Here is a 23,155-nt window from a genome sequence, read left to right as displayed (position 1 = left end):
GTTTACTTATCTACCTACCCTTCTGTCTGTATTTAGTGGCAGACTGCTACTGCTTTGTAGTACAGCATAATTTATTTAAGCGAATCTGTATTAAAAGCTACTAATAGAAACGTTGTAATATACATACTGTTGCATGTATTGTTGTGAATTTATCTAATTTTTCCCTTCACATACATTTCAAATACAGAATTCAGGATCAAGGACTTATTTTTTTTTTAACTTTTTGATACCTAATGACAAGAGTTTGCAGTATACTACACACAGCCAAAAAAATATCTGCTATAAGCCATTTTAAATTTGTCAAGTAGAAAGATTAGGAAAAAATACATCAGATTATTGTTTTTCTTTGCATTTCTTTGATTACTGGTGTGTGTTTGTACATAACATGTTTGGCATTTCTTTTATATTTTCCCTCAACTCCTTAAATTCGGAGGGTCACCAGCATGAAGTATACTGGGTTTGCAATATTCTTGAGCAGCTTAGGAGAACACAGCACGAATGATCCCAGGGTGAGGGAGGTAAAGTAAAATAATTACAAAATGCTGAGAAGTAAGCCATCTTTCAGTACGAACATGAATAAAATTCTTAACATTGTCAAGAACCCAAGTGAGAAAATTGTAAGATGGCTGTCAGAACAAATGCCGGGTGCAGTGCCAGAGTGAGAGGAAGGACATTGAGATACACCAGCTACAATCTTTCCTTGAAGTTACTCACATTAATGAAATTTCACCTACTGAGTACTTAATTGTATGGAAGACTGTGCCAGAAAGAATTCTGGTTGCAACTTCGAAGCTTAACACAAGTCCAACGTATAAAATAATGACCGTCAACAAGAAAAAGAAAGAATGTCTCCTCAAGTCCTTTTTGAATCTCTTTAAAGTCTGCCAGCTGGCAGGTATACAAGCTGTGGGGTTTTACAATTAAACCCCCTCTAAAATACGATTTCCCCGGAAGTATAAGACAATGAGTTAACATAAAACATGGGATGTTTATCTAAATAATCTTCCCTTCATTTCAGCCGTATACCCTAACCAATTATGACTCAGTGTTCCTTATTATGATAATAACCATCTTACTTTCAAAGCATTAGAGTTGACTTCACTTGGTATTTTTTCTTTACTGCCTAGCTGTACAGGTTGGGCACGTTTCACAGCCTGGATTATCCCTGGAGATGCCTGGTCACTTAGAGAGGCTCAGGGATAAGACACTGCACTCACTGAGTCTCTATACGATGAATATGCAAGAAGTTAAAGATTAAACAGGGGTCTCATTAGCCTCATAGACCAGTGTAAAAAGAGGAAGTCAGATGTTCTAGACCCAACTTGAAAATTGGGTAGTAGCTCCAACAAATTTAGTGGGAGGATCCAGACTGGGAGTATAATGTGAGAAAGTTTGGGATAACTCCTTATGCATCTCTCATTTTCTGTTAAAAACAAAAAACCAAAAAACTATTGGGACTAAGTGGAAGAAGGTTGTTCTCTTGCCTGGATCACTTATCCTTTTTCCCCCCTATTTGCTTTATTTTTTATTTGCATCATCACCTTAAATATCTGCTTTCCTACATTTCCTTTTAGCACAATTTGTCCCACCTCTAGTCAATGCTCCAGTCTCCCTTCCATTAGGTAAGCCACCCAACTGCCCATTCCACTTAATATGGAGACAAATGTTGCAAGACAGACTTGTTTATATTCTGGAATTAACAATATGCTGATTGAATGACCTTGAGAAAATCGCTTAACTGCTCTGTGCTTCAGTTTTCTCAGTTGTAAAACTGCATTAACACCTAACTCATGGGACTTTTAAGAGATAATTAAAAATTAACATATAACACTAAGTGCTTACTATATGTCAGGAACTATTCTAAGGACCTTTCATATATTGACTCATTTAATACTAATCTTTAAGATAATCCTCTGAAAGATAGTGTTATCCCTATTTGACAGATGAAGAAACTGCACTGTACAGTGGTGATCAAATATCCAAGTGTTGCTCAACGATTTAGCGATGGAGTTTGGACTTAAATGTAAACAGCCTATCTCCATAGCCCATAGCCTTGACCTCTATCCTGTGCTGACATAAGGAAGGTCAATAACTGTTAGCTCCCTTCCCAATATCAATCCTAAATGTAAAGAAAACTAAAAATGAAAGAGAAAGTATAAGTGATTAAGCAGCGTTCCAGCTAAGCAGATAGTTTAGGGAATGTTTGATTTATTGATTTTCATCTTCCAGGTGATCTTTCTGGTGTCTTGACTGACTTTTCTTAATCAGGAATGAAAAGAATTAGAACATGGTCACAGATGCAGGGTTCAGGCAGGAACCCTGTTCCTCTTTACTCTAGAAGAGTCTGAAGAAGCAGCCCATATCTGGAACAATACTGGGCTGTGGTAAAAGGAAAAGAAGAAAATGCAATCACAAAATAGCTCTGAAAGCTTCTTTTCAAAAGTGGGATATGCTACGTCTGCTTATATCCATTGGCCAAGGGAAGTCATACAGCCAAGAAGTATGTCAGTGAAATAGGGAGTAGAAGGCTTGCACAGAGAGGGGGACTGAATGGGGGAAAAATAATATCCATCTCATCTTCTAAATATATACACATATGGAAACAAGGAGGATGCTGCTAGAGAGCAACCCTATTATACAGGAAGAACGTTCAAGCACATGTGGTCCTGAAACATATTAACTTCCGATGGAAAATATATAATTATAAGAAGTAATTGGCTTTTATGCTGAATTTAAAGTGTATTCCATGATATCAAAAAAATATCCTCAACCGTCTTTCTTAATCGAGATACTAAAATTTGATGTTTCTGTCCACATAACTTCAGAAATGTGGGAAAGAGCTGTTATATTCCTTGCCTTCTTGAAGGATTTTCTTATGGGGCCCAAAGAAGAACATGCCCACAAGTCAAATCTCTGTTCTTTTTCTTCCTAAAACTTCAACAGTTCACATTATTATGCTAAATGTCATAGAAAGGGAAGATAGAGTGCCTCTGAGAAGTAGAGAGGGAAAGAGAAGTGAGAATAGGGAGAGTGGGAGGGGGAGAGAGACAGAAAGAGAGCAAGAAAAAAATCTGAGGTTAAACACTGCACCACTTCCAAGCACCAAGCAAATCTGTAAGACTTGTATACTTTCCCATCAACTTATCAAGATAGCAGTTTGTAGTCCAAATTAAGTTGATTTAAAGAAAATTAAAGAACTACATTTCTTAAAAGTTTGAGTTTATGGTCTTAGTTTCTCGCACTCTGCATTTATCAAAGGGAACTTGATGTTGGTCAGTGACAACTGTCCTATGGTTGCAGACTTGGAGTTAAGTTTTTTTCTCACTTTTTTGGGAGTTTAGTTTTCTTCTCATTTCTTGATGCTTATCTACTTCACCCTTACATATAGGTAGAGAGACAAGGGACAGAAATAGTCTTCAAACGATTTTATGGGAACTTGTAGAGGACCCCAAAATACTTTCATTATCATATCATATATCCTATCATATAATATCAAAAGTGGAGGAAGGGGCTTCCCTGGTGGCGCAGTGGTTGAGAGTCCGCCTGCCGATTCAGGGGGACATGGGTTCGTGCCCCTGTCTGGGAGGATCCCACATGCCGCGGAGCGGCTGGGCCCGTGAGCCATGGCCGCTGAGCCTGCGCGTCCGGAGCCTGTGCTCCGTAAGGGCAAAGGCCACGGCAGTGAGAGGCCCGCGTACCACAAAAAAAAAGAAAGTGGAGGAAGATACGTCTGAAGAGAAGTGCTGAACATCCTAGTTTTTGTTCCTTTTGTTCTTCCCACTAACTATTCCCTCCTCCATGCCTTTTCTCTGACTTCATCTCCCACATAAAATGTCCCTCCACTTCTTCTCTGCCTTCGTATTTTAGAATTTAAAACTCATGTTTTTTTAGCCTTAACTTAATTATCTTAAAATAAAGGAAAACTAGAATAAGTGTTGAGGGCTGTTACAAGAATCAGGTAACTCTTCTGAAGTTCACAGGCCAGGATCTACCATGTGGTTGGTGTTATGTACATTCCATTCCCTTTCTCTCTCACTCTTTTTTTTTTTTTTTTTTTTGGTAAACTTAATTGAATATTTAGGTAATTATTTGTTACTTCAGTTGTTCTTGTTCTCTTCCTGGAACAAGAAAGTAGAAATTTACATCATGGACCACCATCCAGTTATCTACTCACATAGAACTTAACGTATATATTTCAACTTCTCACCACTTCCACTTATAGTATACCAATTCAGATATTTTAATTAAGTTTTTACAGCCACTATTTCTTTACTGTTCTCTGTGCCTCTAGCTACCACCTCTCCTCACAGCCTGACACACACATTTTGCTTTTAATTCAATCTCTATGCTATTCCCATAATTATTTCATACCTCATGCAAACCAGCACTGTAAGATCTATTAGATTGTGTTGCATTCGTTGGATATTTCTGCCTTCCTTCTAGACTATAAATACCTTAGGGTGGAAAATCAATTCCTTTCATTTTTATATTACCGATACCTATCACAGTGCTTGGCATATTTGCTGAATAAAAGAATGCTGCTTTGAAACACTTGTGGATTTGTTTCATAGAGAAACAGTAAGATATAACATAATATGAACATACAGATATGACAGAAGAAGTGGCTTTTAGTCCATGAACACAGCCTTGACGTGAGACCTATGGAAAACTGCTTGCACATTCTCATCCTCACTTTATTATCTACAAAATAAAATTTAAAATATCTAGGTGTTTATTTATCACATTTATTTTTACAATGAAACAAGGTAATAAATGTGAGATTATTCCAGGTGCTATTGCTGAATAACAAACCAACTTAAAATCTACTGTCATAAACAACCATTTTATTAGGCTACCAATTCTTTGAGTTAGGAATTAATTATGGAAAAGCTCAGATGGACATTCTTGCTTGAAGCCTCTCTGGGGCTGTAGTCAGCTGGTAGCTGGGGTTGTAATTATCTGAATGTTCTACCTTGTTTTCTGGAACAGTCCTTTGGAGTCCTGAAACTCCATGTAAAAAATTCTACTATCCTGAGGCTCAGAGTAGTTGAATTTCTTCTGTGGTGGCTCAGGGCTCCAAGCACAAGCAATCCAAGTAGAAGACTAAAGCTGCATTATCTTTTATATCCTAGCTTTAGAAGCCATGAGACATAACTTCTCCTGAATTATTTTTTTTTTTGGTCATAAATGAAGCACCCAAGTTTCCCAGATACAAGAGTAGGGGACACAGGCTCACTGATTAGTAAGAGGGATGTGAAAGAATATGTGGGCTTTTGTAAAATTGCCACACAACTACAAATCATACAGGGTTAAAACAAACATATAAAATTATCTCATTATCCTATGAAAAGGTCACTTAATCTATTTTCATTATTTTGTCCCTACTGTCAAAACACAACTACGTATGTCTCTCTCTTGTCTTTCAGGACAACATAATCTGCAGATTTTTCTACTACTCCCTGCTTCCTATTCAGCCTTTCTTTCTTTTTTTTTCTGACTCTGACTTTTCTACCTTTACATTAAATGTTAAACTATCTACAGCTTGGCCTTGGGTTCCCTTATCTTCTCTAAAACAGAGTGACCACCTTCAGTCCCCCAAACCTTAAATACTATGTAAATGTCAATTAATCTCAAATAAATGACTCTAGACATGAAACCTCTCCTGCAATCTAGATTCACATATCCAATGTCTATTTGAAATTTCAGCTTGTACACTAAACAAAACTCAATACATCTAAAGAGAACACAAAATTTCATATCCCAAACATGGTATCCTATCAGTAGATTCCATCACTACTCATCCAAATTGTCAAACTTTGTCTAACTGTTGTTAAACTTTCTCTTGCAATGGATGCATAGAAACTGTAGGTTCAAAGTCTATACAGTGCATTGGATCTACTGTCCCATACACCCATTAGAGAAGTACAAAAGAGATACTAACAATCTACTAATCATCAATAACTTTCTCTCTGAGCATGTAATGAGGAACATGCTTCTCTCTCTCTTCCTCTCCCCCCTCCCTCCCTAACACACACACACACACACACACACACACACACACACACAATCTTTTCTCAATTTTACTAAAGATGCTCATATTCACTGAAATAAGTAAATCTAAAACAGACCAAGAAGGAAAAAACATAGCACAGACATGGTATTTATCTAAAGAAAGTCAGTGTTAACTATTTTAGTATAAACTTAGAAGCACTGATTCTTAAAAATTGGAAGGGAATGACTCCAAAACCTTGACTGCTAACCCAAAAGTCACTCCCTTCTTGGTGGGTGGAAGAGTTTCCCTTTTTTTCAGTTGCTCTCTGACCGTCTGGCCATCTGTTCACTCACCAGGTGGGTAGATACTGAGTGGTGTTAGGCATCCTGGAAATCCTGTTCTCCACACCCGTTATTAGTTTGGGTACATATATGATGGAATTTGGTCAGTAAGACGAAGATTACTGAAGAGCTTCTAAGAGTTTCTTAGCTTTTTGGTCAGAAACATGAAGAGAATGTCCCTTTTCTAACCCTCAAAGGAACTATGTGAGGAAGTGGTGCCTGGAAATATGGAATACTGAGGTGGGAGGAGATCTGCCTTCAAACGAACAAACACACACAAACTTCAAGATACAGATAGAACAGATGGAAGAACTTGGGTCCTTGGATAACATTGGGTCATCAAGTTAACTAGCCATGGAATCATCCTTTCTCTGTGCATCTAGTCATGAGAAAAAATAAAGTACTTATGGATTTAACCATTTTAGCTGGGTTTTGTGTTGGTTGTAGCTGAAAGTATCCTAGCTTATTTAAGGACCTTAACTACCCCAGCCTACATAAAGAAAGCTAAAAATATAAAATAACTTGTTATAAACCACCCAGGTCTTCTCTCTCGCTCTTTCCCTCCCTTTCCTCGCCTCCTCTTGCATCTTCCTGTCATTCTGTCTCTCCCTCCCTTTCTCCTTCTCATAGCATACCCCACAGACACATTAACCACACGTGTGCATGCACACACACACCCATTCACTCTTCACTCAGTTCTGCTTTTCACCCCGGCCAGATGAAAACCAAAACTGAGTATACTGACTCAACTGAGTGCATAGCTAACTCAACACACTGACTGTCTAGCTAATCTGCCCATTAGATATTTAAGAATTGTTTGTTTTTATATTGTAAGTTTCAGAAATTTTAGATAATGAGGATTTAAAAAGTATTTGGATTGTTATGCCAAAATTTATTGTGGATATATTAACTTCAGTTGAGGATTTAACATATGCAATAAAACTGAATCTGTACATAGAATATATTCTGTGATATATTCTGAAAAATGGGAGCCACTGAATAGGTACTATTTTTCATTTCTAATAAACAGAATCCTACGGCTTAAAAAACACAAAAAATATTATTGAATCATAAAGTGGCTAATTAGTTTTGCAAATTTGAAGTGCTGTGTTTGCACATGAAAACTAATTAATGATTATATGCAGCCTTGAATCGAATTTTTTTTATATGCTATTCTGATTGATGGTTGTAAACCTAAATTTACCAGAAGTTGGAGGCATTTCCCTGGCATCCAGATTTCAAGCATTTGGTCAGTAAATAGTTTCATTATTTACCACCTATAGAGTAATAAATATAATCTCAAATCTTCAAGAAACATCTCATGTTTATGCTTTGCTAGAATTGTACACCATGGAGTCTAATCGAACTTTGATGTATGATACATCAGCTGTAGTGTTTTAATCAACACTAGCAGAATTCTGGCAATTACGTCTCAGAGCGTTCATCCAGCTGAGTTTAAACTCCACATGTATGACCTGGATCAATTATGAACACAGCACAGACACTTGAATAAAAAAGAAAGAAAGCATTTATTTGTATAGTATCTCTAATGGCAGTGAGGAAAAAATAAAATTAACCAAATAAACATGCCTGAGTCACCAAAAAATAAAGCCACACAAAATACTATTTGCAAAATGGGCATTATTTTATGCAATATATATCAGTCTTCAGAAGCTGGAGTTACCCTGCCTACAGCCTTATTCTCCCCAAGGAACCTGATAAAAGTCTGTCGCCATGACTTCAGTGTCTTCTTCAAGGAACAACAATGAGTTATATTTTTCTCTCATCCTTTCTCTAAACCTTCTTGGGATCTGTCCACAGTAATACTTTAGGATCTTAGCCAGTTTTCACTTGAATAATATAATATTTCAGGTGGATGAGGAAGAGAGAGAAAGAAAGAGGGAAAGAGGGAAGGAGAGAAAGAGCAGGAGAGAGCGGGAGGAGTTCTCCAGCTTGAATGTCACTACCTTGGAATATAACTTTAGATTAGGCAAATGTGTCAAAAAGGCAAATGTGTCTATGGTCTTTTTAGAATCTTCTTTTCTGCCTTACGTGATAACCCATCCCTTTTATGTACACCTTTGCTCTTAATTACCTAACACTATCATCTCTTATTTTCTCTAGATCTTTTCTAACTTCACACCCAGAAAAAAATGATGACTGTACAATCATTTATTCATTCATCAGACTCATATACATGTAATTAATTAAGATTAATACACAGAATGCACTATACAATTTCATGGAGAAGGAGTGGATTCTGAAATTTTAAGTAATAGTCACTGAAGAAATGAGGCTACTTCTTTGATAGCACAAGTAGAACAGATATCAGAGAGCATTCCCCTGGTCCTCAGTTTCAATCTGGTCTTCTTTTTCACCCCAACAGTATTCTTCATGCATCTCCACTTCTACTTTTATAATTTACTCTGAATTTCAAGTATGCTTAGAGAGTTATTTTGTTTAGAGTATCTGATTTTGTTTTTTACTCAAAATAAGCCCTCATTATAAAATCACCTAGGTGGTTCTGACAAATGGCATTCCATAATATTCAGTCCTCTGAACACAATATTCTGTACTTAAAAAGGTGTTCTTCAACATCTACTATTTTATTCTCACTCCTCATTCCTGGTTCAATGTCCCACACATCTTTGTCATTATTGAAAACTGCCTCTGTGACCCCAAATGGGTATCACCCAATATCCCATCCAACACACTTAAACACATGCAATCTGAAGACTGTCATACATTTAACAAATAAAAAGTCCCAGCAACTGAGCAGAGATTGATCTTTGAAAAAAGCTTTGTAGATTATTATCAATTCAGTTAAAGTAAGACCAAAAATACTGAGAAGATGGTTACTGAGCTGTGAATGAAACGAAAAATCTTGGGGGAAATAAATGAAATTGCTTCTTTATTCAGTTTGTCCCCCAACTAGAGCATAGCCTTCCCTTTGAGATGCCCCCTTAAAAAACAGACATAGACTACCATATGATGCAGCAATCCCACTACTGGGCACATACCCTGAGAAAAACCATAATTCAGAAAGATACATGTACCTCAATGCTCGTTGCAGCACTATTTACAATAGCCAGGACATGGAACCAACCTAAATGTTCATCAACAGATGAATGGATAAAGAAGATGTGGCACATATACACAATGGAATATTACTCAGCCATAAAAAGAAATGAAATTGAGTTATTTGTAGTGAGGTGGATGGACCTAGAGTCTGTCACACAGAGTGAAGTAAGTCAGAAAGAGAAAAATACCGTATGCTAACACATATATATGGAATCTAAAAAAACGGTACTGATGAACCTAGTAGCAGGGCAGGAACAAAGACGCAGATGTAGAGAATGGACTTGAGGACACAGGGAGGAAGGAGAAGCTGGGACGAAGTGAGAGAGTGGCATGGACATATATACACTACCAAATGTAAAACGGAGAGCTAGTGAGAAGCTGCTGCAGAGCACAGGGAGATCAGCTTGGTGCTTTGTGATGACCTAGAGGGTCGTCACAAATATCTCAATCCGATGAATCGCTGTGTTTAGTGAATCCTTGATTTCTTAAAATAGGTCCTTCTTTCCTGACAGACATACCTGTCTTTAAAATTAAACTTTTGGCAAAAATTCAGATAATATGTAGGTACGTATTTTTCTCACAGTGATCTTATTATAATTACTACTGAAAAAGTGAATTAAACTGCCTTGATTGCCTCCAAAATAAGTATTTCAAGTAACAAAATAAGAAAGGATTTGATATCTTGGGAAAACGCGTAACTGAAAAATTCGATATATTTGACTATACCTAAATAAACACCTTTGTAATACATAAGACAACAACATTTAAACTGCAAACTATGAGAACATATTTGCAATAAATATAACAGAAGAATTCCAGAATAAATGATGATGCTTACAAATCCATTAGAAAAATAAACAACCCAATGACTAAACGGTTCACAGAAGAAGAAATCTGAATCCTCTAACAGACTTTTCTTTAATGAACCTTTTTCCCCACTCATAGTTTTGGCCAAGGTTCCCAGGCAACAGGTGCCAAAGCAACATTCTGAAGCAGGTTTTGAAAACAGTGTAGAAGACATTTGTATTTGTCACCTTTAGCCGATCACACACAAGTTCGTAAAGACCTTGATGCTGAAAAAAGTGGGGAGTGGAAATTAAGAGCGCTGGTTTCCTGAAAATGGCACCATGGGATTTAAGCCTACAGAGCACGTTCACAGTTGAGGAGCACCATGGCTGGCTGGCCTAGGAAAGTGCAAAACTGTGGCTGGCTAGCTGCTCTGATGGCAGTTTCTGGGAAAGACTGAACTTCCAAATTCTGTCAGAGTAAAAACGTGAGTATGAGGGGCTCGAACCGAGATGGCACTGAGAGGGGCACTGCGACCCAATAAAGAGACTATGCTATGTGTGTCACCCCAAATCAAAAGCTGGGAGTCAAGTCGTAAACTGCTAATCAAAGGACACATTATCAATAATAGCTGAAGATGAGATATCCTCAGTGGCAGCAACAGATCTTTCAGGAAACCAGAAGGCACCTCATGAGAGAGTAAGATTTAAACCACCACCAAATCCATGAAGTTTTATTCGAATAAACCATCACTGTTTCTTATTTTCCTTCCTCTCCTATGAAGCTTAACTACTGATGTGAGGGGGTTCTGAAACTAGAAGAGACAAAGATATATTTATTACATGACCTAAAAGATTGTGGGACACCCTAGATTTTTATCCAGGGTTTGGGAAAAGGAAAACATTTGGGTGTTTTATGGGTATTTGAGAGGGAAGAATAAAACGGCTTTACTAATGCTCCACACTGTATTCCAATTTTTCATAATTATCACAAACATATGAAATAAATATTAAGTTTACTAGTAATCAAAGATACACATATTAAACTAAAAATAAAATTTTATTTCACAAATATAAAATTTTCCGAAAAACTACAGTCTTGCGATATCTAGTGTGGACAAGAGCTTGGAGAAAGACGAACTCTCATACGCTACTGCTGGTAGTATAAGTTGTTATAGCAACTGTACATTAGCAGGCAGTAAAATTCATATCCATACTCAAATAACAGACTAAGTAATTCTTCTGCATGTACAGGCTGGAGGACCTTCTACATGTGAAAAAGGAGACACTACAAAAATTCTTACTACAGTCCTCTTTGAGACCAAATAAAGTGCCAATCTAATGGAATGGTAGGATGAGAAATGGAGGATGAGAAACTATATCATGCTAAAAGTAATATATTAGATACATGCATATCTATTTAAACAGAATATAGAAATATAACATTTGGTAAAATATTTGCCTAGACATATGAGTAATGGTACTAATTTTAAAATTTTAAAACAAAAATATTTATTATGCTCATGAATTCATATATGTGAATGCAGGTGGAAGTATAAACACAACAGATTTAGAGATATACAATAAACTCACTACAGTGTACTCCTGTTCTGGTCAAGTGTTTTTGACTCGATTTATTCTGGCTAACTGGATTAGGGGTATATTTTAAATTATTTTTAAGTCTAAAACCCCAAATGTTTATTCACTTGTCAATCACATCTACTCCCTATTATATTTTTACCATTGTATCATGGTATAGATGCAATAAATTATTGAGGTACTAGGATTTTATACTTTAAGGACAATAAATACTAAGGTTCTTTAAGCAAGAAATAAAATAAAAATCAGTGATTTTTAAAATCATTTTACTTTTTCTTTTTAGGGTAAAGGTATAACTCATCATGTCAGTGCAACACACTACACAGTGTCTTTTAAGATATGATGTGTGTACACGTGTGTGTTTTTAGAGGTGTATACTGGAAGTACATACTGTATCTTTAGCCATCACTACTTTTAGAGCTATTATCCATCTCTTATTAATCCTATTAGCCAGTATTACAAATGGAGAAAAATAATAATATAAAACTGCATTCTCTGAATTTTTTGTTTAGGACTACAAAGTTTTCCTTCTTCTTCAGTCAAGTAATCAAAATCTAGCCTATATAAGTAATATTAAAATAAAACCATAGTTTTTATGTTCCCAGTTTACTGTTGTTTCAGACAGTTTATAGAGACAACAGTTTTTTATTCTAATTCCCTTGGTATAGAAAACAGATATGTAGTCCTTCAGAACCATAGGATGTGTCCAGTTAGCCCAAAGAGAAAGCATCAGTAGTATCTTGATTAAATGGATTTCAGTGGTCACTATATTATTCACTCAATGTAGAGGAGCAAGTGACTAAGAACGTGTTTTTTCTCCCTGTATCTTTTTATCACCTTACAGTATGATTTGTGAGCTGCAAGTAAAGTAACAGGAGAAACAAAATCTAAGTCATTAAATTAAAATGTATCATAAATAACTCCATTTCTCTCCTCTTTGATCTCCAGTTCATTTCTTTTTAGTATAATGCCCCTGCCCCAACCTCACTTATTTCAAATTATCCCAAATTACCATCACTATCATTAGTAATCTTTTGTATTTGCTATGTAATTTTGACCTCCATGGTCAAATACCAGGTTAGCACTTAGATTTCAGACAGTAAGTATAATTATACAGTTGATTGTACAATCAATTAGCAAATATACAGTTCAAGTTTGCTGGATAGAACCATCCTTATTCATAGCTGGACTACATAAATATTTCAGGTTGTCTCCCAAACAAAATTATTACCAGACTTGCTGGTAACTAAACTTTACCTAAACAAGATGTCAGCCATGGTTGATTCCTCCTCACTATAACTTTTCAGGTTCCTCAATTTATTTTAATAAAAATGTAAAAAGAACTGACTACACAAGAAACTTAATTAACCTCATGATACATTTCAACCAGTATCATGGTAGACGTAATATGAAACACCAACTTCAGCTTAAAGAATTAGTCATTTATATAATGTTAAGCTAAGTAAAGCCACTATGCCCCTATCAAATTCTAGTTTATCCATTTTTCAATTATATCCTGTTATAAGCAATAGAATTCTTTATACTGAGAGGGTAAAAAAGGAATATTTTCATGTTTCTTCTTTAGTATCTGTCTGTTGCTCTTTTATTCTGGTGGCCACGTGGCATTCATGCATTAATTTTGAAAATTTGCAGATGGATTTAAGTGTTTTCCAATTTCTGACACCAATGATATCGTTCACGTTCATAGGTATTCTTCTCAAAATTCAACATACTAACATCATACATAAGTCAAATAATAAAATTACACAAATGCATTTTTGGAGAGACAAATAGAACTAGGCCACTGAATTACTCCAGTAAATCTCTGGTTGCCTGGCAAGGAACAAGCCAGACTCAAACACCACAGGTGGAAAGATTGCTACGACCCCAGCTTTCTAGAGTTATCTATATGGTGGGAATTGACATACCAAGAATCAGAATGCAACTTCACCCAGGAACATTACTCCTCAGACTTCCCCTTTACTTTGTAAGCCCACTTTCATTGAAAACCCACACATATGAAGAATGGCAGAGAGTGGGATCCCTCTCCTGCTCCCCAAACCATGATGTCTCAGTTGCACTGAGTCACGTACACATTTCTGTAAAATACCTGAAGAACTAGTGACCACATGCTTCCTGCAGCTGCAGAACTTCTCCTTCCTAGTTCTAGCCTTTGCTCTCTAACTCTTGCACGTTGTTTGGTAGATCAATTATAATAAACAGTATCCCCAACTCATGGTCTGCCATTTGTTTATCATCCTGTGAGGCAAACTGGGTAAAGGTAAATCTTTCTAGTTTTAACTTCCTAATCATAGCCACATCCCAAAAGGAGCTGGTAAAAATCATTCTAAGGCAAAAGGAACTATTGAAATGTTTCATAGGAAATTTAGGAAAAACATGGAGATAAAAACTCTAAGTACATACAGGAGGACAAAGCCACAATCTATGAAAGTCAAATCAGGTTTTAAATTCTCACAAGAACTCTTCTCATTTTATTGTGCTGTACTCAGCTTAGTACTCGAATTTGCTCTTACCAATAATATTCAGAACCTCGATTTTAATCCTCCCCCAAAGGAATTCACATGGATTCTGGAATCGGAACAACTTAGATTTACACCCCAGCTCTGTCACTTAGTAATACTTTGACCTTTATAAAATCACCTAAGGTTTCTGAGTCATTAAATACTCATCCTCACAATAAGGATGATAAAGACAACCTCACGATTCTATAAGTTATTTTAAGCTATTTTAAGGGTTAAATTAGATAATATATATGGTATTTCTGCACACAGCCACTTCATAAGGACTGGAGTATTTCTTCTGCACACTGGAATTAATTAGTGTTAGTTACACTTCTTGCCATTCGATCTCCTATAGTACCTAAAAAATTGCAAATCAAATAAGATTCCTGTGCCTTTCTTTTTTCCATACCCATGTGATTTACCATCTCTGCCAAGGGCACTTTCTTTGTGACAGTCTGAATTACTGACCACACAGAAAAAGCCTGAAGAGTACTGGGGGCCAAATTCTGCCAGCTGATATGCACTGAAGCTTAGCTCTGAAAAGCAGAATAAGTTAAACTTTCCATGAACTGACAGCAGCATTTGTACATGATTTATGATCTGCCAGTACCCTATCATCCATAAAAGTATTTCTTTACAACTATATACCCTAGGAGTTTCTAACAGTAGTTAACAGATAGGAACTTCCTCTTAGAGTTTCTTCATATAAGCTATTAAATGACTCTCTATTTATATTTACGGTTAAAGAGTAGAGTGATTGAAATAACAGGATAATATTTTTAAATCGTGTGTATTTGAATTTGAAACACAATTTTGCATTTACAGCCAAATATAGACCTTAATTTATCATCCCTCATTACTCTATCTGAAATAATAAATCAGTTATCTCACTTTCTAAACACAGTGTCATTTAATTCCAGGTCTCTCACTCAGCTTCTCCCCATGAATGGGTTGTTTGGTCTCACAAAACACCTCAGTGTTTTTGCTCCATCTATCAGTCCCACGGAGCCTAACTTTCTTCCTCTTCTGGCCTATATTCCGTGACCCGCTGTTCTTTAGTCAATCACTGGATAAAAACTTGAGCCTTGGTTGAATTCTATAGTCACTTTTCATCAAGCTTTCACTTAAACAGATCAAAGATACTCTTCAACCTGGCAGCCAACCTCTTTGGGCCTTAATGGTACCTGTGAGGGCCCACTAGTACTTCATTCTCCCATTCCCCTAAAAATTATTTTCAATTCATATTATGGAGAATTCCAAACACAGTAAACCAAATAAACCAAATACCATAATAAACTCCAATATACCTATCATCCTCCCTTAACAAACATCAACCATTTACCATGTTTACTTCATTAAAACTCTGCACACTCAGTAGCTACCCAATTTTCAATTCTTTAAGTGAAATATCCACACACTGAGAGGTGTACACCTTAACAGTTTGATTTTGATAAATGGATAATCATGTAATCCACACTGATATCAAGATGCAGAACATTTCTTCCACACTGGAAAGTTCTCTCATGTCCTTTTCTCATTCAGTTCCCTCTACACAGAGCTAACCCAGTATTTTTATTTTTTTCCCACCACAGATTAGTTTTGCATAGATGAGATTAGTTTTTCTAATCAAAGAATAGCTTCTTTCAATCAGCATTATGTCTGTGAGATTCATCCGTGTTGCATGTATGTTTATTCCCTTTTATTATGGATAATATTTCAGTTAATAAACAATACTACAATTTGTTTAGCCATCCCTCTGTTGATGACATCTGAGTTGTTTCCAATTTGCAGCTATTATGAATAAAGCTGCTATGTGAACTTTCTCATACAATTTCTGGTGGACATCTGCACTCATATTTCTGGGGTAAATACGAACAAGTGGAAAGGCTCTGTCAAAGAGAGTAAGCACATGTTTACTTGGCTCTTTAATCTGATTAGATGTAAAGACACAAATGATTCTACCACCACTAGAGCACTGAGAGTCAATGGCATGATATGGCAATGAAATACACAAAATATCTCCATTGGATATTCCTAAGCAAACACTAACAAAATGCAAGGATCTGAGTGAACATGTATATAATATTCTAGGTTACTTTTGCCAACCTAATAAGTATGATGAGGTTGGCTGGTTGCTCCTGATGCCTCTGGACAAAGTGGTAAACGAAAAGGATGGGCTCAGGAAATCAAATTCCCAGCAAAAGCACTGCATAAATGACCTGAGTGCTTCTGTAGCTGCCTGCAAAGAGACACTTATCTCCAGTAGCTGCAAAACTAAAATGGCTGAAATCCAAACTCAGAATCTCACCCTGCAAGTGACTGAATTGCAACACAAATTGAATTCCCAGCCCCACAGGGTGTTTGCTGTTAAAGTGAGGGCATTAACCGGGAACGAGTAAGATCCTGTGCATTTTAACCGGGATGTGTGGTAAGACCCTGAAAGAACTGAGGGTCGACCTGGTCTCTCCACCTACTGCTTCTGAGAGGACTAACTATGAATTGCCCGAGGAAATGTAATGGCCTTCCCTGAGGCACTGCCTTCCAAGACAATGCAGACACTCCTGAGGACCCCCCCCCCATCACTTCTCTTTGTTTCTAGATCTACAACTAAATTCAAGTCCCAGTAGTTCCCTAAAGGTGAGGTGTACTACACGCCAGAAGAACTACTTGAGTTTTCTAATTTATATAGGAAGAAATATGTGTGGGAACAGATATCAAGGATGTGAGATAATCATGGAAGAAACATAAAGTTGGGTAAGGCCAAATATTTCGACGTGGGCCCACTAAGCAAGGATTCTGCATTAATTTTGTACCTGAGGTTTGAGAAGACACAGCTTTCATGGCATGTATGAGAAATAAATTTGTGAAGGTAGACCCAGCATCTCTGAAGAACTGAGATCATTCTTCTATGTAGACTGAACTTACAATGGGGACTGAGTCCCCACTGAACTGAATGGTAAACTGAACTGGTAAACCTGAATGTAATGTAAGTCACTGGATCCCAGGGTGGCAGAAGCTGAATGACAGCAGACAACTGCCAAAGGCAAGATGAGTATGGCTGCTGTAATGTACGGTAGAGTCAAAGGAGTACTCAGAACAGTCTAACACATACAAACAAGGGAGTTGGCTAGCTATTAAAGTAAGTAAACACTAAGTAAAGTGTTCCTAGAAGCGAAATACATAAGAAGCTTACTAAATTCTTACTTGATCTACGGCAGTAGTGCTGACCTACAACAAAGAGACTGCCAGATATTCCTCCACCAACGATGGATTTATTCAAGATCAGCTGAGAGTTACAATTAAGGTTCTGTAATGATGGCAAGCCAAGTGCAAGCCCCACACAATAAGGTAAGAAGAATGTTTTTACAGAGGGGAGAAGTCGGTAGGGCTATAGCAAACCAATAGTCCACGGCTTTTCATTAGCTACGTCCCTGCCAGGAAAGAAGAGGAGTCTTTATTCTTCCTGTTGGGCACTGGCAAGCGCTTTTTCTCCACACCTGTCAATAATGTCCATCAGAAACAGTTTTCTTTCAGCTGACAAGGTCAGCAATACAACTTCACTGTCCTATCTCAGAGGTATATACCACTCTCCATCCCTATGTCATAATTTAGTTCACAGAGATATTAATCTTCTTTCCCTTTCACAAGGTATTACCCTGGCCCATTACACTGAGGTCATTATTCTGATTGGACCTAGGGATCAAGAAGTATCAACTACTCTGGACTCACTGGCAAGACATTTCTGCGTCAGAGTGTGAGAAGCAAACCCAATAAGATTCTAGGCCTTTTATCTCTAGTGACATTTCTATGGGTCCAGTGGTACAGGGCATATCAAGAAATCCCTTCTAAGGTAAAGAATGGGTTGTTGCATCTGGCCCCTTTTATAACCAAACAAGAGTCACAAAGCTTAGTAGCCCTCTTTGGATTTCGGAGGTAATATCTTCCTCATCTGGGTGTGTTACTCCAGCTCAATACCAAGTAACCTGAAAAGCTGCTAGTTTTGAGTGGGGCCCAGAACAAGAGAAGGCTCTGCAACAGGTCCAAGCTGCTGTGTAAGATGCTCTGCCACTTGGGCCACAAGAACCAGCAGATCCAATGATGCTTGAAGTGGCACTGGCAGACAGTGATGCTCTTTGTAGCCTTTGGCAGGCAACAGGCCCTATCATAGTTATTATAAATCTGAATTGAAATTTCCTATTTATTCCTTTCACTGTCTGATAGACAACACTTTGAAAGATGCTTAAGGAAAGGTATTATGTCTGATCCACCGTCCTCCCCATTTATAAGATAAAACATCTTATGTATATTTTTGTTGGACTTTAGTTAGAAAGAGACATATCGTAAAGATTCTCCTTTTTATTTTGTTATTTAAAACTGTCTTTCAATTTTAATAGGTATTTGCTATAAAAGTATTAACATGACTATAGATAAAGGTACTATTTTTGAATACAGCAATTGTTATGTTTCAGAACAAAGCATTCTATCCTTCAAACTTTTGAATGTGAAGTTTTCTGTTGTCTTTCAGTAGGATATTCTCACTGTACATGCATGCACCTTAATGTATGTGCCATTCTGTTTTGAATGTCTGACAGAAAAATTATTCAACAGGTACCCCAGCTGTCAAAGCATGCCATTTGTGCTGCTTCAACAAGCAGCACAGACTCTTCAAACTATACTGCACCCAGGGGAAACCTCCACTGGGAACTACTGCCTCACATGTTTCAAAGCACACATAGGACACTGACACTTTTTAACATCAGGTCTCCTCTATTTCTGCAAAATTGGTCTCTGTTGATAATCTCCTTCTTATTTTTCACCTAGGGTGACAGTGATATGATTGATCCTGTTTACTCACTTCTCGATGGGCCCTTAAATACTGTCTTATCTTTGACATTTCACTTATCTCTGTTTTACTTGTCAGTTATTTATTTCATGTATTAATTATTTCTTTATTTAATGGTGACCTTTCTCGGAGAAGTTCCATGTACGGATGTACTTTTTTTCCTTTTGGTATCAAAAAATACTGAGGAGTAGAGATGGAGAGAATTGATGAAAAATGATATAAGATCAGTTTTTAAGCTACTTCTGGAAAGCACATCCCAAATCATTGCTATATAAGAAAATCTATTCACATAAGGCATACCTTTGACTATTTTATGAAAAATATTATTTCAGGGAATATTGTGCCATTTAAGATATGACACAGGGAATAGCACTCACTTTCTACTTCCCTAAACTTATTATCCTTCCTCTATTATGTGTATCCATTGGTGATTCCTTATTTTTCCGAAAATCCTAAATCAGTAAACTTGAAACGATCCTCGAGATTACCTCCTCATATTCAAAAATTCATCAAGTCCCATTAAATCTATTACATTTACTCATTCAGACAAATCCTATTAAGTACCTGACACATGCCAGGGACTTTGATATACAGTAAGATGGAAGGAGAAGCTAAAACTGCATGATCCCTGACATCATGGATCTTATGGACTCGTTTGAGAGAAGAGGCAGACATTAATCAAATAATTTCACAGACAACTGCAGGTACACGAAGGAGAGGTACAAGAAGGAGAGGTTCTTAGTGGTCCTCGTGCATATATTAAAACTTCAATTGAGAAGTGGTGAATCGTGTTCGTATTAGAAAAAAGAATAGGCCTTGAGCAGATGAAGGGAGGTTTGGAGTGTTTCAGCTGAGGGAACAGCATGTGCAAAGGCTCAGAGGACAGAGGGGGTACAGTAAGTCTGTGATACTAATAGAAGGCAGTGTACCGGCTGGGTGAAAAGTAAGACTGGAAACTTTCAAAATGAGTCTGAATAAGTTTAGGAGGGACTTTTCTATGTCAAACCTTATAAGACATATTAAGTAATCTGGTTCTTAGTATATAAACTATTTAAAGCCAATGAGTCACTTCAAGCAGAAAATGTAAAATGAGGGATTGGCACAATCAGATTTGAGTTTTGAAAGAGCGCTCAGCTGTGAGAAGAAAAATTTGGAAAGGAGCAGTGGCTGGACATGAGGAGAGTACTTCAGATGCTCCTGAGAAAAGATGATCTAACACAAAGACAGTGTTAAAGATCACTTACTGTTGTCTACATTTTACAGCTCGGGGAAAAATGGGAAAGGACCAGGTTTAATGTAGTGAAGAACCATAAAATTTCTAGACATGTTGATTTTAAGAAATCTTAATGAAGGCCAATGGGGTGATATCAAATAGACTGTCATATATATATATATATATATATATATATATATATATATATATAAAATGTGCTTAGAAATTCTAGGATGAAGATATAAATCTGATTTAACTGCATATAAGAGATAATTAAACCCAAGATGAAATTGCTTAAGTGTTATAGGAGACCTAAGATTGGAATGTGATGACCTTTGGCACATAATATCTGAGGAAATAACGATGAAATTAGAAAGCAAAGCAAGAAGCAAACAGAGACAGAAATAAAATCAGAGAATGATACCATAAAGGGCAAAGAAAGAGAGTATTTCCAAAGAGACTTGTTGGCCATGAGAAATGAAAGCATTTATCTAAACAAAAACTTGTATTTAAATGTTCTATAAGCAGCGTAAGAGCCAAAAAGTGGAAACCACCCAAATGCTCATCAACTAGGGAATGGCTAAACATTATGGAAAACTACTCAACCATAAAAAGTAACAAACTAATAAATATGTAATAATATGGAAAAAATTAAAACCACAGCACTAAATAAAAGAAGGCAATGATAAAACATGAAATTTAAGAAACAGAGAAAATGACCATGAAATCAAGAACATTAATGCTTCTCTGGAGCTGGCGGTGGGAGGTTAGACAGGGGGAAAGACTGACTGTAAAGGGTCAGAATGGAACCTTTTGGAGTTGTGGAAATCTCTTATACCTTGATCATGGTGCAGATTAAATGAAGTAAATTACGCCTCAATGAAGTTGCATAGTCAAGGGAGTTGTAGGTCAACAAAATCAAATGCTACTGAGAGGTCAGGTGTGATTGAAACTGAAAAATATTTTTTAAGTTAAACACAATGATTTATTAAGTTAAACACAACGGACACCAGGTATTTATCAGAAATGACTGTGCGAGAAGTTAAATCAGGGTGATTATTTTTAAAGACTGAAGTAATTTCTAGTGACTAAAGAAACAAAATCACTAACTTTTCTAAAATTTAAGACAATTAATTACTTCAGTACCTATCAACTATTTAATTCTTCATCCTTAGTCAACTCCTAACAAACACATATAATGTTTCTTGTGATTAATATAACACTGTCTGGCTCTGTTTTTGTTTTGCTTTGCTTTGTTTTGTGTCCCCCACAGAAACTGTCAACCACATCCAAACTGAGGATGGACATGGGAATGGCTACAATTCACTACCTTAAGATTAGAAGTGGAGATCAGTGCTTTGGCAATTGCACCCATGCTATTATTATCATTCGAGTTTTCTTTTTCCTTTTAAAGAAGAGTTTAATGTAATGTTTACTACATCAGAGTTGGCTGCGTAGTGCCTTTCAGAGGAAAGCGCCATATAAATCTAATAAATAAATAATAAACAAGTAATATAGGCAGGAGGAAAATTACGTGTTTTAGGTGAGTTGTAAAGAACATTGTAAAACCTGTAAAAATGCGTTTGTTAGATGAAGAGACGGGGAAGAAAATGCAGATGATCATCGTTCATACGGAAGTGAGTGCCATGCAATATTTTAAAGTACAGAAAAACCCCCAAGATTTTTAACCCTTTGTGAAACTGACTCTTGCCTGTGCTTTTGGCTGCAGGGAATGTGAGGCACAGAACAGCAGGTAGCTCAGTGGCATTTTGTTTACTTCCTCGGTAGGCCACAGAGGGGCTATATCATTTGAGTTTTAATTTTTTTTCTACTACATCATATTGGTTGGAATTTTCAAGTAGCCTAGGGCAATTTAGCACTGTCTGACTATAAACTACATAAGTTCATATCTAACACTTAATGATTAATCATCTCACACTAACTGTTTGCTAGGATTATCGCCTTAAGAGCAAAAGTAATCTTAACAATATTATAGCTATAATTTTATGTGGATTCCTCAGGTACCTTGAAATTTTTAATTTAACAGATAGTTAAGATCAAAAATAGTTTTGTGTACAAATATACTTCAAATCCGTAAGTTGTTTTATTTCTTAAATATTTATGTGCACATTTAAGTAACCACATCGAAATATTTCAGATGATTTTGGAGCATCTGATATATTTCACTCGAAAATGCATCATTTCTCTCTAAATATAAAAAGTAAATATAAAATACATTATATTTACATAAAACATAAAGTCTTTCTCAATATAATATTCATTTTGGTAATCAATTTTATAAAGATGTTTTCTTCATCCCAATTTTATATCAATGAAGAAACAGGGGTACATATGTACCATACTGTATGATACATATGGAATAATCTATATTTTCCTATCCATTCCATAATTGAATTTTCATTAGTTAGGCTTCTGATTTGATGATTTAAGAATTTGCTTAAGTGGTGTTGTTAGCTCACAGTCTATCCACAAGGACCAGAAAATCAAGTTTGAAGGCAATGACCAACATCATGTAAAAAACTAACCCAGTGAAAACACCAGAGCCTTGAGCCATAGAAAACAGATATTGCAACTTGCACCCTAAAACTGGGCACGGTATTCTGCCTCTATGAGAGACGCTGGCACTAGTTCTGGAACCTGGAAGAGCTACTACAACCCCTCAGCAAAACAACTTCTGTGTGATCCAACTTTCCTTATTTCAGTATATCCAGATTCATCATCCAGAGCAGGTCCATCTGAGTAGTGGAGCACACATCTG

This window comes from Tursiops truncatus, chromosome 9 (assembly GCF_011762595.2).
Source record: "Tursiops truncatus isolate mTurTru1 chromosome 9, mTurTru1.mat.Y, whole genome shotgun sequence".
Taxonomy (NCBI): domain Eukaryota; kingdom Metazoa; phylum Chordata; class Mammalia; order Artiodactyla; family Delphinidae; genus Tursiops; species Tursiops truncatus.
Note: the sequence above shows the minus strand (reverse complement) of the source record.